The following is a 12,495-nucleotide window of genomic DNA, read 5'->3' as shown; positions in this document are numbered from 1 at the left end:
GCTGAACACCCCATGCCAAACAACTAGCAAGACAGGAACACAACCCCACCCATTAGCAGAGAGGCTGCCTAAAATCATAATAAGTTCACAGACCCCAAAACACACCACTGGACATGGTCCTACCCACCAGAAAGACAAGATCCAGTCTCATCCACCAGAACACAGGCACCAGTCCCCTCCACCAGGAAGCCTACACAACCCACTGAACGACCTTACCCACTGGGGGCAGACACCAAAAACAACAGGAACTATGAAACTGCAGCCTGCGAAAAGGAGACCCCAAGCACAGTAAGCTAAGCAAAATGAGAAGACAGAGAAATACACAGCAGATGAAGGAGCAAAGTAAAAACCCACCAGACCAAACAAATGAAGAGGAAATAGGCAGTCTACCTGAAAGAGAGTTCAGAGTAATGATAGTAAAGATAATCCAAAATCCTGGAAATAGAATGGAGAAACTACAAGAAATGTTTAACAAGGACCTAGAAGAACTAAAGAGCAAACAAAAAATGATGATTAACACAATATATGAAATTAAAAATTCTCTAGAAGGAATCAATAGCAGAATAACTGAGGCAGAAGAACGGATAAGTGACCTGGAAGATAAAATAGTGGAAATAACTACCGCAGAGCAGAAAGAAAAAAGAATGAAAAGCATTGAGGACAGTCTCAGAGACCTCTGAGACAACATTAAACACACCTACATTCAAATTATAGGGGTCCCAGAAGAAGAAGAGAAAAAGAAAGGATCTGAGAAAATATTTGAAGAGATTATAGTTGAAAACTTCCCTAATAGGGGAAAGGAAATAGTCAATCAAGTCCAGGAAGCACAGAGAGTCCCATAAAGGATAAATCCAAGGAGAAACATGCCAAGACACATATTAATCAAACTATCAAAAATTAAATACAAAGAAAAAATGTTAAAAGCAGCAAGGGAGGGGGCTTCCCTGGTGGCGCAGTGGTTGAGAGTCTGCCTGCTAATGCAGGGGACACGGGTTCGGGCCCTGGTCTGGGAAGATCCCACATGCTGCGGAGCGGCTGGGCCCGTAAGCCACAACTGCTGAGCCTGCGCGTCTGGAGCCTGTGCTCCGCAACAAGAGAGGCCGCGATAGTGAGAGGCCCGCGCACCGCGATGAAGAGTGGCCCCCGCTTGCCGCAACTAGAGAAAGCCCTCGCACAGAAACGAAGACCCAACACAGCCAAAACTAAATATAAAAATAAATAAATAAATAAGACCAGCACAACCAAATAAATAAATAAATATTATAAAAAAAAAAAAAAAAAGCAGCAAGGGAAAAGCAACAAATAACATACAACAGACTCCCCATAAGGTTAACAGCTGATCTTTCAGCAGAAACTCTGCAAGCCAGAAGGGAGTGGCAGGACATATTTAAAGTGATGAAAGGGAAAAACCTACAACTAAGGTTACTCTACCCAGCAAGGATCTCATTCAGATTCAACAAAAAATTAAAACCTTTACAGACAAGCAAAAGCTAAGAGAATTCAGCACCACCAAACCAGCTTTACAACAAATGCTAAAGGAACTTCTCTAGGCAGGAAACACAAGAGAAGGAAAAGACCTACAATAACAAACCCAAAAAATTAAGAAAATGCTAACAGGAACATACATATCGATAATTACCTTAAATGAAAATGGATTAAATGCTCTAACCAAAAGACACAGACCAGCTGAATGGATACAAAAACAAGACTGGCATATATGCTGTCTACAAGAGAACCACTTCAGACCTAGGGACACATACAGACTGAAAGTGAGGGGATGGAAAAAGATATTCCATGCAAATGGAAATCAAAAGAAAGCTGGAGTAGCAATTCTCATATCAGACAAAATAGACTTTAAAACAAAGTTTATTACAAGAGACAAAGAAGGACACTACATAATGATCAAGGGATCAATCCAAGAAGAAGATATAACAATTGTAAATATTTTTGCACCCAACATAGGAGCACCACAATACATAAGGCAAATGCTAACAGCCATGAAAGGGGAAATCAACAGTAACACAATAAGGTAGGGGACTTTAACATCCCACTTTCAACAATGGACAGATCATCCAAAATGAAAATAAATAAGGAAACACAAGCTTTAAATGATACATTAAACAAGATGGACTTAATTGATATTTATAGGACATTCCATCCAAAAACAACAGAATACACTTTCTTCTCAAGTGCTCATGGAACATTCTCTAGGATAGATCATATCTTGGGTCACAAATCAAGCCTTCGTATTTTAAGAAAACTGAAATCATATCAAGTATCTTTTCTGACCACAATGCTATGAGACTAGATATCAATTACAGGAAAAAATCTGTAAAAAATACAAACACATGGAGCCTAAACGATACACTACTTAATAACCAAGAGATCACTGAAGAAATCAAAGAGGAAATCAAAAAAATACCTAGAAACAAATGACAATGAAAACACCACGACCCAAAACCTATGTGATGCAGCAAAAGCAGTTCTAAGAGGGAAGTTTATAGCAATACAATCCTACCTCAAGAAACAAGACACATCTCAAATAAACAACCTAACCTCATACCTAAAGCAATTAGAAAAAGAAGAACAAAAAAAACCCCCAAAGTTAGCAGAAGGAAAGAAATCATAAACATCAGATCAGAAATAAATGAAAAAGAAGGAAACGATAGCAAAGATCAATAAAACTAAAAACTGGTTCTTTCAGAAGATAAACAAAATTGAGAAACCTTTAGCTAGAATCATCAAAAAAAAAAGGGAGAAGAGTCAAATCAATAGAATTAGAAATGAAAAAGGAGAAGTAACAACTGACACTGCAGAAATACAAAGGATCATGAGAGATTACTACAAGCATCTATATGCCAATAAAATGGACAACCTGGAAGAAATGGACAAATTCTTAGAAAAGCACAACCTTCCGAGACTGAACCAGGAAGAAATAGAAAATATGAAGAGACCAATCACAAGCACTGAAATTGAAACTGTGATAAAAAAAACCTTCCAATAAACAAAAGCCCAGGACCAGATGGATTCACAGGCGAATTCTATCAAACATTTAGAGAATGGTTAACACCTATCCTTCTCAAACTCTTCCAAAATATAGCAGAGGGAGGAACACTCCCCAACTCATTCTACAAGGCCACCATCACCCTGATAGCAAAAGCAGACAAAGACACTACAAAAAAAGAAAATTACAGATCAATATCACTGATGCACATAGATGCAAAAATCCTCAACAAAATACTAGCAAACAGAATCCAACAGCACATTAAAAGGATCATACACCGTGATCAAGTGGGGTTTATCCCAGGTATGCAAGGATTCTTCAATATATACAAATCAATCAATGATACACCATATTAACAAATTGAAGGATAAAAACCATACGATCATCTCAACAGATGCAGAAAAAGCTTTCAACAAAATTCAACACCCATTTATGATAAAAACTCTCCAAAAGTAGGCATCGAGGGAACTTACCTCAACATAATAAAGGCCTTATATGACAAACCCACAGCCAAAATCATCGTTCTCAATGGTGAAAAACTGAAACCATAGAAGGTTAAATTTGCATGGGTAAAAGGTAATGAATATAACTATTTCACTAATTGTGTGCTGTATGGGGAGTTCCTAAAGAATTGCCAATGCCCCTGCTATCTGTGACATGTCTTTATTTATTAGAATCCTGGTGCTGCTTTGCCTGTTATTAGACAATAACAGTACAGTGTGATTAGTCATAGTTTCAGTTATTTTTAAAATGTTAACTTAGGCGCAATTTGTTTAATTTAAATCTGGCATCTTCTAAGCCAGTGGTTTTCAATTGGAGATTTGCATTATTCACCTATGGTGTTATATTCACATACAGATGTTTAGGACCTACTTCAGCTCACTAAATCTCTTTACTTGATATTCTTGATATATTCTAGGTACATTCTTACTTTATTCTTGGTATATTGTGTCAGGATTATTATATATCACAAGATTTTTCTCTGAAATGATTATGTTTATTCATTTTATAAATTAGATTGTCATGTTCACTGTGTTCTTTGAAAATAGGTCTATTAGGTTTATAGATATTTTGTCTAAAGTTGTTTTTGACTGAATTTATGATCTTGTTCTGCAGGCCACAGAAACAACCAAATTTTTTGTCAGTTTCATTATTTTTAAAGTGGACTCTCATCAGATCTTTCACCTTGAAACTTACCAGTAATAGGTTAACCACAGCAATTTTAAGTCTCTTGTCTTCTACAGAGAGTTTTCTGTTTTACACTTATGCTTCCCTGAAAGCACCTGCAATAAGCTACAGGCCAGAGTGCTTCATCTTCAACGAAGTAGAAGCATCTCAGAGCCTGTGAAAAGGATTATACCAGGTACTTCAGGGAACAGGCTTCTGATAGCACCACTTGAACAACTTTGATCACTAATCATCAGGGAAATACTAGTCAAAACCACAATGAGATATCACCCCACACCTGTCAGAATGGCTATCATTAAAAAGACAAGAAATAACAAGTATTAGCAAAGATATAGAGAAAATGGAACCCTTGTGCACTCTTGAGGGGAATGTAAATTGGTACAGCCACTATGGAAGACAGTATGGAGGTTCCTAAGAAAATTAAAAAGAGAACTACAATATAACACAGAAATTCCACTCTTGGGTATTTATCTGAAGAAAACAAAAACACTAATTTGAAAAGATATATGCACCCCTATGTTCATTGCAGCATTATTTACAATAGTCAAGATATGGAAGCAACCTAAGTGACCATCAACAGATAAGTGGATAAAGAAGATGCAGTGTATATATATATATATATATATATATATATATATACACACACACACACACACACACACACACAATGGAATATTACTCAGCTATAAAAAAGAATGAAATCTTGCCACTTGCTAGAACATGGGTGGACTTAGAGCATATTATGCTAAGTGAAATAATTCAGACAGAGGAAGACAAGTACTGTTTGACACTACTTATATGTGGGATCTAAAATATAAAACGAATAAATATATCAAAACAGAAACAGACTCATAGATACAGAGAACAAACTAGTGGTTGCCAGAGGGGAGGGGGTTGGGCAAAATAGGTGAAAGGGATTAAAATGTATGAACTACCAGCTATAAAATGGAATAAGTCATAGGGATGTAATGTATGGCATAGGGAATATAGTCAATAATGTAATAACTTTGTATGGTGCATAATCTATAAAAATATCAAATCACTATGTTGTATAAGTGAAACAAATATAATACTGTAAGTCAACTATAGTTTAAAAAAAAGAAACAACTTTGAGAACCTACCAGTGTGATGAGTCAGGATTCCCAGAACTGTAGTCCAGAAGCAGCTGGAGTCAGAAGTCTGCTAACCAAAGATAAAACAGAACAAGAACTAATGACCCAGGACTGAATGAACTGATGAGAGATAACTGTGATTTTTTGCTGGAATATTGTTGCTGTTTTAATTTCCTATTTTTGTATATACAAGAGCAATTTTGCTTTCTTCTTAAGTGATGACTCATAACAATTGAGTAGACTCTGCCTTTAAATAAATAAAATAAAACACTTGTAAATTATATCTTATTCTCCCTGACTAAGCCCTCAAGAATTTGGAATCACATATTGAGAACATTTTTAATGTAGCCAGTCCTATCAATTTTCTTCATAGTCATACTTTGAAAAGCCTTCTCCATGCCAGAGTCAGATAAACATTTACCTAGAGTGATTTCTAGTTCACTTAAAAGTTGATTGGTTTGTTTTTAACTTAACGAGTGTTATGTTTGGCTGAGTTATTTCAGGATGATTATTTAGTTTGTTCAACTTGCAATGTACTAAATTTTTAAGTAGCTAGATACTACATTTTTATATTTATAAATCACTTTCAACTCAAAAAACAGCACTCCCCCCAACATGGAACAATTTCCAGGAAGTGTAGGCTGAAGAAGTTGTGATGCTCTCACCCTTGCTCTGCCCCTACACTCACATGCCAAAGAAAATGCCAAACTATAGCTATGTATATAAAGTTACAATAAGGTTCTTGTGATGAATACATTAATTTTTTTTTTTTAACATGTGAAGTTGCCAAGTAAAGAGTCTTGATGGCCTCAAAGGTCACTTTCAGTTCAAAGAGAAAAAGTAAGACCCAGATGTATTATCCTTTATAAGCCTTTATCAGTGGATGGGCAGTTCACAGTTCCCAGAAACAATTCTGACCCTATTTTTTTTTAGAAAGAAGTACCAAAAGAATATATAGAGTATATAATTAAATATTTGTTAGATAATGATGTCCCCCCAATAGCCGATAGGGTGTAAAGGAAATTTTTGGTTTTCTCTACTCACAACACCTTTGACATCAAATATGTGAGTTTTTCTCTCACATTAAGCAATTTCCCAACTCTCTGGATACCATGGGGGTACCCTACAACTCAATTATGACACTAACTATCTAGAGTTAATGCAGACCCCACAGGTTAAGGGCTCAGCTCCACAAGATTACCCTCCACTTCAGACGTCAATCCCAAATCCAGATTGTCACCTGTACTACTAACCAACTGGCTGTAAATCATAGATTCCTAAAGCCTCCCCCTCAAGTTTGCTAATTATCCACAACTGCTCACAGAACTCAGGAAAACACTTGCTTATGTTTCCCTGTTTATTATTAAGGATATTGTAAATGATACAGATGAAGAGCTGTATAGAGATACCTAACTAGACATCCAAGAGGAGATTCTGTCCCACAGAGTTTGGGTGCATCACCTTCCTGACACATGGTTGCTTTCACCAACCTGAAGTCTCTATAAACCCTGTTGTTTAGAGTTTTTATGGAAGCTTCCTTTCCTACATAGGCACGATTGATCAAGCCACTGACCATTGGTGATTAAGTCAATTTCCAAAAGTCCTTATCTTCTTCTAGGAGGTTGGAAGGTGGGGCTAAAAGATCCAACCATCTCATTACAGGCCCCCATCCTCCAAGAGTCACCTTATTAGCATAAACTCAGGTGTGGTTGAAAGGGGCTTACTGTGAATAACAAAACATGCTCTTCTCAGCCTTATCACTCAGGAAATTACGAGGGTTTTAGAAGCTCTGTGCCAGGAACCAAGGACAAAATCAAATATATACCTCTTTTATATAACAATATCACGAGGTGTGAAACAAACATTTAGTTGAAACAATTATAAAAGGTATAATGAAAACATATGCCAGAGACCACTTCAAGTAAGGACAGTTGATATACTTAATTACTCATACATGAATCAACAGCTTTTCAAATCTTTTCTAGAAGAATAATAAGTATAAATAACAAACACTACTAGGACCAGGAGCAATCTTCAATTAGTCCTTCATTTTTAATGATATAACTGAGGACTATTCAATCATTGGCAATATAGCAAGAAGTATGTTTCACAACCATTTGAAATAATCCAGAGCTATGCATTGTTTGGGGAACAAAACTTACCATGACAAAATATGTCTCTTTGGCTTGATGGTTATTTGGGGCTGGTTGTTTTTAAGAAACAAAAGGGTCTCCTCCCCTTAACTGCCTAAAAGAATTTACATAAAAGGCCTGTTCCAAGAAGACCTATCACCATAGATTACTAAAGTATAATATGAACTAGGTGTGGTAGACTAGGGGAAACTCAGTAGTCTGATCGAAGTGTTATATGCGCTCCATTGTCTCTGTGTGGCCCGGAAAACATCTGTTTGCCAAACCTTTGCTTTTTTTCATTGCCAGCTAAGAAGTGTCACTCGTCATCGGGTTCTACAAGAATGGAGTCACTAGCCACTGCAGCCGCTGACCTTCAACACACCCTGAAAGGTGTTTAGGGAGGAGATCGGAATGAGGGACTCTGTGCTCTGGGAAAAGCTGACATTCTGCTAGCCTTCAGATAGATCTTTTCAGGAGATTTATGAGTCCGGTATCTTGGATCTTCTCCTATCTAGAAAAACACTAAAATCATTAATGGAGACCTCTGCTCCTGGTGACTAGCAGCAACCTTCTGCCAAAATGTGTGCTTGATTACATGTATACTCCCTTCTCTAAAATCACATATATACAGACCTCCTCCTATACCTCTTTGGAGCAGTTCCTCAGAGCCATCTGAGAGGCTGTCTCCCTGGCTATTGTCCTCATTTTGCCCCAAATAAAACGTAACTCACAACTCTTACATTATGCATGCTTTTTTTGCAATCAACATCATCTTCCTGTAAATTGCCTCCCTTCCCTTTGAAGTCCCAAACCCATACCTGCTTCTCCTTCTCTCCGATGGCATATAAGCTTCAATTGCCTGACTTGTCTTTGGGCTCATATTCTTATGGAGCCTCTGTACATACATAATTAAATTTGATTTTCTCCTGTTATCTCTCTCATTTCAATTTAATTCTTAGACCAGCCAGGAGAACCTAGAAGGGTAAAGTTTTTTTCCTCCCCCAAAGCATGCACTTTGAAAATTTGATGGATAGTAAACTAAAGAGGAGGAAACACTAGAACAGTAGAACAGTTTTCCCAAGACTCCTGAAAGGCTTTGGTGCTTATCAGGAAGTACACCTACCATAGAGTAAAAAGGTAATAGGGCGAATTACTGAAAGGTAATGAGGAGACACCAATGCTATGACAATGCCCTTCAAAGTCACCAATTCACGCATTGAACTAAAACCTAGCTAGCAAGTGAAATAACAGTGAGAAGGAGGACCCCAGGAATTGACAGGCAAATAAGCACTGCAGGCAACCCACAGTGAATTCTGCACCGGGAGGAATGTTTGGGGTACTCATTTGCATGTTGGTTACCAGAAAGTTCTTTCAGTTCACAGTCATTTTAAAGCACTCCTTGTCAGAGCCTGGGAATGCACTGAAGTGTCTGAACAAAGGTGAACTGGCAATGAGTTAGTTCTCTTCTGTAACCCATAGGAGACAATATGCCTTCTATTGGGAACTTATATATTCTTTTTACATGTTTATCACGCAAACAGAGCAGAGCCTCTGACTACTGGACTACTGTATCTCTTGTTAAAGAAAAGTTCTCTGACCACGTTGACCCCATTTCTGCCTTAATCTCTGGATTCTGAGGTTGTAGAGCCTCCAACCAAGTTCCCCACCTTAGAGAGAGTGATATCTCACTCTTCTGCATCTACTGCAGAATCATCAGATGCATCTACTGCATCTGCTTCCTATTTATAAAGGGTGAACTTTCAGAAAAGCAATGTTTCTTCCTTTAATCCACAGCAATATTTATTGCTTCAGGGGAATTCCAGTCTTGTCCTCTGGCAAGCTCACAGTTCTCAATTTATACAGGCAAAGCAAATGCATTTTCTCTCCTTCATGTGAAAAAGGTTGTGGCTAACAGGATTCTGTTGCTGACAAGTGTAGCCATTTTAATTATTCTGAAACAAAAATAAACAAAAAAGATAATCTTAAAGTCAAGAGTCCCCTCTAGAAATTTCTTTCTCATGGCATCTTTGCAATCAGCACAATTTAGCTTCCATCATCACTGTTTTTTAAGTGCCTACTAAGTACTAGTTGCGGTTAGATTGCCCACCTCTGCCCTTTAGTCACCAACACTTACCAGAATAAAGACACAAAGCAGGTCTGTACAATAATTACATTCAGCACTTTCTAAATCTCATAAGTGGATACAGTATTCTCCTTAAGTAAAGAGTACCAGGAAATCTATAGGTTGTATGATGGAGAATAGAGATGCAATCCAGGATGATGTGCTTATAAATAGGATGGAACAGAGGCAGTGATAACATCTCTTTTCTTTGGACTAAGGGAATGCTTTATAATGATGGCCAGATTTTTGCAATGAATACAAATGAAATAGGAGAGCCCCCAACTATCTGTCTCTTTGGTATATACAAGGCTAGTTCTTCCAAAATGTGGTCTTAACAGTGGAATAATTATTTTAGGTATGCTGGTATAATGGACTTCATCAGTCTCATTTCAACATGGATCTATTACCAACTACACTCAGAGGATCCTCTGCAGTTAAATTCTGGCTACTTTTACTAGTGACACGCAAAAGGCAACAATGGTGTGGTCTCTCAACCTCACAATCAAGGACTGTGCAGAGAAAATACATAAAAGTAGCTCAGTAGATCACATGATGATTTTCTATGCACAATAAACTGCAAATAGCCACCTCCTTAGGGAATGCCTAGCTGTGTATCTATTGCTTTTAATCCCACCTAACTCCTTTCAGTATATTAGTTCTGCTTCACACAGGAGAAATGCAAACTTTTTTTTTTAGCATGCAAACAACAGTAAATCACATCTTCTTTCACTTTTATAGCTCAATGCAAATATTTAACATTTATCTCATGTTTCTTATTATCAAAGCACCTGCTATCATGTGAGAGACAAATTTTAGTTTTACTCACTATATAGAGGAATAAATCAAAATACAAAGAGAAAAATAACTTCGTACATACGGTCTACGACACAGTTGAAATCTGAATTCAGAATTTGTAAGGTACATTCTTCTCATAAATGTAGGTATAGCACATAGAACTCTTAGCCAATGAAAACCATAGAATGAGTACTGACTACTTAGTGAAAAGTGTGAACCCTGTAAATGCCTTATCAGTATCTTTTCCTAGAAATCATTTGCTTCTATATTCTTCACAAAATGGCCTGAACAGAAAAACTAATGACATAATTACTTAAGATCTTTGAAACAGTTGAAGAGAATCTGATGAATGGATTAAAAATTCTGTCCTTTTTACGAGTATCACTACTGTAATTTGGTTATATGTGGAGTTTTTATTGAGCATTATTAATCATTCTTAAATGCTAAGACAGAAGATCCAGATATTTTTAAAAGTTATCTCTTAATGTTTGCCAGGCCACAAAAACTACTAAAATATCAGCGTTTTTAAAATATTGATGGTAATTAGAATGAGTATACATGTAGATCAAAAGAAACAAAATTTCCATAAAGCTAATATCTTTAAATACTTCACTAAATATCAAAATACTGAGTTATTTGAAATCATATTTCTTGGAAGCTAGTTGTTTACTGAGGAGAAAATCTAATCTAAGACACTGACCATTTCATTTTGGTATCAAATCAACTCCTTTTTTAAGGCAAAGTCCAGTCCAAAGTCACTGTGATTTCAAACTCTAGAGAGAAATCAATCCCATTTGAAAACTGCAGTGCTTTACACTATCTTATTTTGTAGAAAATACATCTTAAATTTTATACGTTGATCGGAAAGCAATGTGTTTGCGAAAGACCTGGAATAAATACTAGAGCAGATAGAAACAAAGAAATGGGGTTTACTATCATATATTGAATAAGTGATGGGCTTTGACTACCTTTTTTTTTCTGATTCAAAATTTTAAACACATTTCAGTTCAACTTTGACTAAAATAACATAATCAGCTTCTCTGCTTTTATTTTGGTTCCCTATCATTGCCAGTATTTCTAGGTGTGATGAGAAATAGAACTTTACAGACAAATTACAAAATGACAGGGTACAGAAGAAATAAGATAGCTGTGGATCCCAGAGGAAGGATCCAAGTTGAATAGCATGAAGGGATTGGGTTGGGAGAGAAACAAAGAAAACTGAACAAAGGGACATGTCTTAATCAGAGCACATTTAGAAATGTGAATTTACTCAAGGTAGCATAAATAAAGAGGGATCTCACAGGTTCCAAGAAAATGAAATCCAAGTTCACACAGGGCTGGGAGTTGGAATGGAAGATGAGGATCAAGATTGCTCTTCATCTCTCAAAGCCGCATGGATTCCCTCCATTCTACTTCTCTATTCTGGTCTCAAGTTTTCTACCTTGTTTTCAGAACTATTATTTACTCTTTCCTGAATCTTTTTTTTTTTTTTAATTGTTGAATGATTCATTTATTTCATGTATTTTTTATATCTTTATTGGAGTATAATTGCTTTACAATGGTGTGTTTGTTTCTGCTGTACAACAAAGTGAATCAGCGATATGTATACACATATCCCCATATCCCCTCCCTCTTGAGCCTCCCTCCCACCCTCCCTATCCCACCTCTCTAGGTGGTCACAAAGCACCAAGCTGATCTCCCTGTGCTATGCAGCAGCTTTCCACTAGCCATCCATTTTACATTTGGTAGTGTATATATGTCAATGCTACTCTCTCACTTCATCCCAGCTTCCCCTTCCCCACCTGTGTCCTCAAGGCTGGTCTCTACGTCTGCATCTTTATTCCTGTCCTGCCACTAGGTTCATCAGTACCATTTTTTTAGATTCCATATATGTGCATTAGCATACGGTATTTGTTTTTCTTTCTGATTTCCTGAATCATTGACAGGCAGGTGGTTCTGGTTCTCCATGGTACAGATTCCTACCCTGGCTCTATAAGACTAATTATTTCAATACCCAATGTTGCCTCCATTCTGAGTGACCCAGTTTCCAAGCCTCCACCCTTTTCAGTTAGCTTGAGTCAGGAGACAGAATCAAATGGTAATAAGGTTGCCCCTTCTGGACAGTGCGTGAATCAAGATTTA

This window comes from Balaenoptera physalus, assembly GCF_965194825.1.
Source record: "Balaenoptera physalus genome assembly, chromosome: 18".
NCBI classification, from domain to species: domain Eukaryota; kingdom Metazoa; phylum Chordata; class Mammalia; order Artiodactyla; family Balaenopteridae; genus Balaenoptera; species Balaenoptera physalus.
The sequence above is the reverse complement of the archived record's forward strand: the minus strand, read 5'-3'. Positions refer to the sequence as shown.